Genomic DNA, 6802 nt, shown 5'->3' with positions numbered 1-6802 from the left:
CCTCTTGTAAGTATTGTGATCATTCTACATGGCTATTTAAAAACTTTATCATTAAAGGCTAATAGATTTACTATGATATGCCTTGAGGACATATGTCTTGGGTACATATCAGAAGAATATGTCTCAGTGTTAACTGATTTGGGTCAATTTTCACTGGTACATGATATGTCCTTTCAACAAATAGGATCAGGTATTCTATCCTTTTCACAACTTTTTTCCTCAAGTTATGTTTTCAAATATTTATCCTGTTCCATTGTTTTTGGTGTTCTCCTTGAGGGACTGCAATTATGCATATATAGGGTCTTCTCTGCCTGGTTTATATATCTATCATTTTCTCCTTAGTCCTTTTCAACCTTCCATTTTTATTTTACTTTTTTGCATCTCCTCACTTATATCCTCAGTACCCTTGCTGTGTTTTCTCCAGTGTCTATTCTCATGACTGCTCTTTTCAATTCTTTTATATTTCTGTGATGATTTTGATTTGTTCTTCTATTTTACTAAAATCTGCCAATTGACACTCCATTTCCTCCCACTGCCTTGTTTTCTCTTTCTTGAGTTCTTGTATTTATTATTCATGGTCTTTGTTCACAGAAGAACTTTCTTTTTTAAAAAAATTAAAGACAATTTTTAGAGAATTTTTAGTTTTACAATAATATCGAAAGGAAGGTACAGGAATTTCCATATACCCAAAGCTCCCACACATGCATAGGCTCTTCCATTATCAACATCACTCACCAGACTCATACATTTTTTAGCAGGGATGAATCTACACTGACACATCATAATCACCCAAAGTTCATAGTTCACCTCAGAGTTCACTCTTAGTGTTTTACTTTACATGTGTTTGGACAAAGGTACAATGACATGTATCCATCATTATAATATTTTACAGAATATTTTCATTGCCTTAAAAATCCTCTCGGACTTCTCTGGTGGCACAGTGGTTGAGAGTCCACCTGCCAATGCAGGGGACACGGGTTCGTGCCCCAGTCCGGGAAGATCCCACATGCCATGGAGCGGCTGGGCCCGTAAGCCATGGCCTCTGAGCCTGTGCGTCCGGAGCCTGTGCTCCGGAACAGGAGAGGCCACGACAGTGAGAGGCCCGCGTACCGCAAAAAAAAAAAAAAAAAAAAATCCTCTGCGCTCTGCTTATTCATCCCTCCCTCCATCCTAAGCCCTGGCAACCACTGATCTTCTTATAGTCTGCAAAGTTTTGCTTTTTCCAGAATGTCATGGAGTTGCAATCATACAGTATGTAGTCTTTTCAGATTGGCTTCACTTAATTATATGCATTTAAGCATTTAAGTTTCCTCCATGTATTTTCATGCTTTTATAGCTCATTTTTGAGCAATGAATAATATTTCATTCTCTAGCTTTACCATACTTTATTTAGCCATTCACCTACTGAAGGACATCTTGGTTGTTTCCAAGTTTGGGGAATTATGAATAAACCTTCTATAAACATCCATGTGCAAGTTTTATTGCAAACATGTTTTCAACTCCTTTGGCTAAATATGAAGGAGTGGGATTGCTGGATCCAACTGTAAAAGTATGTTTAGTTTTGTGAGAAAAACCAAAAACTGTCAATGAGGCTGCACCATTTTTCATTCCCAGAGCAGTGGATGAGAGTTGCTGTTTTTCCACATCCCCACCAGCATTTGGTGGTAGTGTTCCAGAATTTGACTATTCTAATGGGTATGTAGTGATATCACATTGTTATTTTAATTTGTATTTCCTGATGACATATGATGTGGAGCATCTTTTCATATGCTTATTTGCCATCTGTATATCTACTTCAGTGAGATTCTGTTAAGGTCTTTGGCCCATTATTAAACTGGGTTGTTTATTTTCTTACTGTTTTGAGGGTTTTGAGGGTTCTTTGTATATTTTGGGTAAGAATCCTTTACAGATGTATCTTCTTCATATATTTTCTCCCAGCCTGAGGCTTGTCTTCTAATTCTCTTGATATTGTATTTCATAGAGGAGTTTTTAATTTTAATAAAGTCTGAGTTATCCATTATTTCTTTCCTAGATTGTGCTTTGGTGTTGTATCTAAAAAGGCATCATCATACCCAAGGTAATTTAGGTTTTCTCCTGTCTTATCTTCTAGGAGTTTTATAGTTTTGTATTTAAATTTAGGTCAGTGATCCATTTTGAGTTAATACTTGTGAAGAGTGTAAGCTCTACACCCAGATTCATTTTTTTGCATACAGATGTCCAGTTGTTCTATCACCATCTGTTGAAGAGATATCTTTCCTACATTGTACTGCCTTTGCTTTTTGTCAAAGATCAGTTGAAAATATTTATGGAGGTCTATTTCCGGGCTCTCTATTCTGTTCCATTTATCTATTTGTCTATTTCTTTTTTTGCCAATCCCATGCTGTCTTGATTACTATAGCTTTATAGTAGATTTTGAAGTTGGGTAATATCAGGCCCTCAACTTTGCTATTCTCCTTCAATACTGTGTTAGAAACCATCATATCAAAATTTTAAAGGCATAATAAAATGTCAGGTCACAACTTTCATATATGTTCTCCATTATTATACTTTATAATAAGTGCTCTTCATCTGTTGACAAATTTGTTGCTCTCTTTTATATTTTTTCCTAGTAATATTTTTATGTCTTTTTTTTGCTTTTTCCCACACATGAACATTTATTAAACATTTTGAGTATTATAAACAATTTGCTTCTTTTACTTAGTAATTTTTGGCATTTTTCTGTCAGTACTTCATTCTTTCTAACTGCTGCAGATGTTACATTTTATAGACATATTGGTTAGTTATTTCTTATTAATCAACATTTGGGCTGTTTTCAAGTTTGAAAAAAAAAAAGTTGCAACAAATACTCTTGGGTCCATTTCTTTGCTCAGGATTAATTTCTAGAAGTGGAAGTTCTGGGTCCAAACCCAGAATATTTTGAATTTTAATTGATACTGCTAACTTACACTCTCAAAAGTTGTACCAATTTATAAGGCAGAAAATGCTATTTTTTTGGGGGGGGATACTTAATCTAAATCTTTGCTAACGTTATGGGTAAAATGTTTTAATTTTCATTTTTTAATTTTGTGAAGTTTAGTTTCTAACTTACTAATTTTGGTTTCTAGCATATTCATTCTCAATTTATTACCTCTTTGAATTTTTAATTTTAGCCATCATGCTTGATATTAGATTATTCTTTTTTGTAAAGAGCAGCCAATTCTTTTTTTGTCATTGTAACATCCCATGGGATCTCACTGAAGATCAGAAACAAAGTTTTTTAAGGTCTCAGACCACCTCCTTTAACCACCGAAAAGGTAGTCTCATACCTGCCTCTTTACTATCCCTGTGGAATATCCTGGAGTTTTCAACTTATTCACTCCCAGTCTAAGTGAACAAAATTTTTTCCAGAAGTGTGATATAAGGTAATTCACAGTCCCTCTTTTGATCTAACTTTAATAACTGAATGCTAGCTCTTCTGTTTATAATCCATTTCTGACCTGTGGATCCAACTGCCTAGCTCCTAGCTAGCTCTACAGGCTTTGGTTTCAACTCATGCTACCAGGGGACTTTCCCACTTTGGGCTGTCTTGGTAGATATTCTATCCTAGGCACGTGCTGGTAAACTATTCTTGACCCTTGATGGGCATTCAGGCAGTTACAGCAAGAAATGCTTCACAAATGGTATCTGACACAGTCTAGTTAAGACTGATGTGGAATAAGAGTACTTTGTTTAGAAATAATTATACACAGATCTAAAGTCAACAAAAGTCTCTACAAGAAAAAATAGGTAATTTTGGGCTTCCCTGGTGGCGCAGTGGTTGAGAGTCCGCCTGCCGATGCAGGAGACACGGGTTCGTGCCCCGGTCCGAGAGGATCCCACATGCCGCGGAGCGGCTGGGCCGTGAGCCATGGCCGCTGAGCCTGCGCGTCCGGAGCCTGTGCTCCGCAACGGGAGAGGCCACAAGAGTGGGGGGCCCGCGTACCGCAAAAAAAAAATACAAAAACAAAATAGGTAATTTTTTTTGGGGGGGAGAAGGAGGCTTGAAATAGATCAGAAAACGTTTTCACATTAATTGTTCTTTTCATATACTTCAAATTTGTGCTTAATGCCTTTCTCCTCCTGGACATCAGAAGGAACCCCTGGATATTCTGGGAGGAATTTATATTTTTCCAAATCAATTTCTGGAAAAATTGTGTCACCTTCAAATTCCTGCATGATCCTTGTCACAAATAGACTAAGATGGCCTGGCTTGCTCCTGGCTTCCTTGTAAACAGAACTGCCTCCCACTATCCAAACCATGTCCACTTTATTTGTTAATTCTGGTTGCTCAGTGAGTTTTAAGGCATCACCCAGACTTTTGGCAAGAAAATGCACTCCCTGTGGAGGTTCCTTGAGTTCTCTACTGAGAACTATATTAATTCTGTTCTTTAAAGGTCGATTCTTCTCTGGAAAGGAGAACCAGGTCTTCCTACCCATAATCACCAAATTCTGTTTACCTTCTACTGAAGAGGTTGTGGTCATTCTTTGGAAATACCTGTATTCATTCCTGAGCAGGGGCCAGGGCAGGTCCCCATTCTTGCCGATGCCCATGTTCTGGGACACAGCGATGATGCAGTTTAGCGAACGAACCATGACAGCGGCAGAAAACACTTCCGAGCTAGCACATCACACCGACACGGGGATTACCCGCCAGCTTGGTGCGAAATTTTTTTTCCCTAGTAATATTTGTGTACCAATCGTCTGCCAGTTCCTTTTTTATTATTTAGCTATTGAAAGGATTAAATTTTCCTAGACAAGGCTTTGTGTGCCTAATTTCCTATTAGGTGTGTGTATGATGGGGGGAGGTAGAGATGTGTTTGTGTTTGTGTGTGTGTGTGTGTAAATGTCCAGAACTGCTTTCCAGGCATTACAACTCAGTATCTTTATTCATTTACCTTAAATTCTGATCCAAGCCTGAATCCCTGGGATGGCCATTTACCTAAGGTATTTTCTACATTAAGGGAGCTCTTGGATAGCGTCATCCTTGGGAAATCAAAACCTACTGAACCAGTATTAACTCAAACCTATTATAAATACTATTTACCAGACATATCCAGTGAACTTGACAATTTGCCTGCATCTGACAACACAGGACTCTAGTGGAAAGATCCTTAAGTCTAGGGTTACATGAAGGTAAATTTGGGTACACAGCACTTACATTGTAAGCACTGAGCCAAGAAATGCCTAAAATAATATAGAGCAAGAGACGAGACATTAATAAATGTCAGTTTCCTTCATTCTGTACATTGACATTGGTAGAAATAATGAAACATGATGAATGTTAAAAAAAAAAAAAAAGCCTGTAACTTTTAGGCAAGGTGTGAGATCTCTTGAACTGAGTATTTTTTGGACAAGATAATGGAAGAATACAAGTGAAGAAGTATTTAATTCCTACATTGGCCTTCAGAAGCTGGTGTAAGCAGCCCATCATCGACAAAAAGAAAAGGAGGTGAGCATATTCCTGTTTATGGAAATACCCCTACCTTGGAAAGGCGATGAGTCATTAAAATCATCACTCCTGGCTAAGGATACTGTGGTGGCCAGAAGAGGCTAGTTCATGAGGACCAGGATGGGGAACTCCCTTATATGATGGTACGATTAAACCTGGACTGGTTAAGGCCCAAAACTGAATTTCTAGCGGGTTATAGTTCTAATGGATTACACTGTTCAGTTGAATTTTCAACAGCTAGAACTGATATGAACTTCCAAGGGCTGCCTTAACTTCTTCCCCAATATACAGGCAAGGTGCTGGGAACCCTGAATTATCTTGCTGTAGAAGAGAGAACTCGATAACTTCTTACATCCAAACACTTGCTATCCTGGTGCTGGGGACCATAGTTCTGCTCCTCAGGTCCAGCCCCTCTTGCTTCTATTACCTAATTAGTGAAGCCACCCTTTCTGGACATGTCCTCTGCCTTTCTGATACATTCCTACTGCAATAGAGACTGATTCCCAGTGGGAACTCCACACAGAGGGCACACCTAACTAAGAGGTTCTTCCCTCTCCTAATCTACATGGCTTACTCATCTCATAATGACATATTTAAGGAAGTTGCAAGGCAATCTGATTGATACATTAATGAGCCAGAAATTTTAATTCTTCCAACTTCAAAAGTTACATCAGCAGAAAGCAAAGGTCCTGGGCCTTGTTTTCTGTTCTATGCAAGAAAACCCCTCCTCTGTTAAGATGCAGTATTATGCTCTCAGCACTGCTAGAGCCTCCATAAAAGAAATGCCCATTGAAACGAAATTGTAGATAAAGACGTGATTTATTCTGTGCCCTAATATCCCTTATAAAAGAAAATAGATTTTCTCTCTCAGTCAATACAAGGACAGTTTTCTTCCATAGATTTACCTACGTGTTTTTTTTTCTATCACACATTTAAAAGGATAGAGCCCAAGATAGTTCTTTTTGGTCTAAGTTTCCAGGGAATCTAGAGTCATATTCAGTGCTCATCTACTTGTGGTAATTAAGTCAACTCAGGTACCAAGTATCACGTACTGTTTTGCTAATCTTGGGTTTCTTGTTTGTTTTACTTTCCCTTCAATTTCAAAACACTAGTCTCTTTACTAAGGATCATGAAGAAACACTTTGAATATTATGATATGATAGGACACTAACAAATCTATTGTTGTACTCCACAGACACTTTTAGTTCTGGCATCTTGCTTCTAACAACCCTTAAGAAGGAGGGAGGAGGCATTTTTACTTTCTTATTCTTGATTTTTGCCAGCCTGATATTCCATCTCTAAAAAATAGCACTGGCCTTCAAACTGCCTAATTAT

The 6802-nt window shown here is 38.0% G+C and overlaps 2 pseudogenes across 1 annotated transcript; both read right to left on the bottom strand.

The window, feature by feature from the left end:
• Positions 1-3952: 3952 nt before the first annotated feature.
• Positions 3953-4680, bottom strand: LOC113629421 (dihydrofolate reductase pseudogene; annotated as a pseudogene). The gene has a single exon (XR_003436533.1). The product of XR_003436533.1 is annotated as a dihydrofolate reductase pseudogene (transcript).
• Positions 4048-4611, bottom strand: LOC113629597 (dihydrofolate reductase pseudogene; annotated as a pseudogene).
• Positions 4681-6802: the final 2122 nt, after the last annotated feature.

Source organism: Aethalodelphis obliquidens, unplaced genomic scaffold (genome assembly GCF_003676395.1).
Source record: "Aethalodelphis obliquidens isolate GAN/ISIS:26980383/991018 unplaced genomic scaffold, ASM367639v1 scaffold27, whole genome shotgun sequence".
Taxonomy (NCBI): Eukaryota; Metazoa; Chordata; class Mammalia; order Artiodactyla; family Delphinidae; genus Aethalodelphis; species Aethalodelphis obliquidens.
The sequence above is the reverse complement of the archived record's forward strand: the minus strand, read 5'-3'. Positions and strand labels throughout refer to the sequence as shown.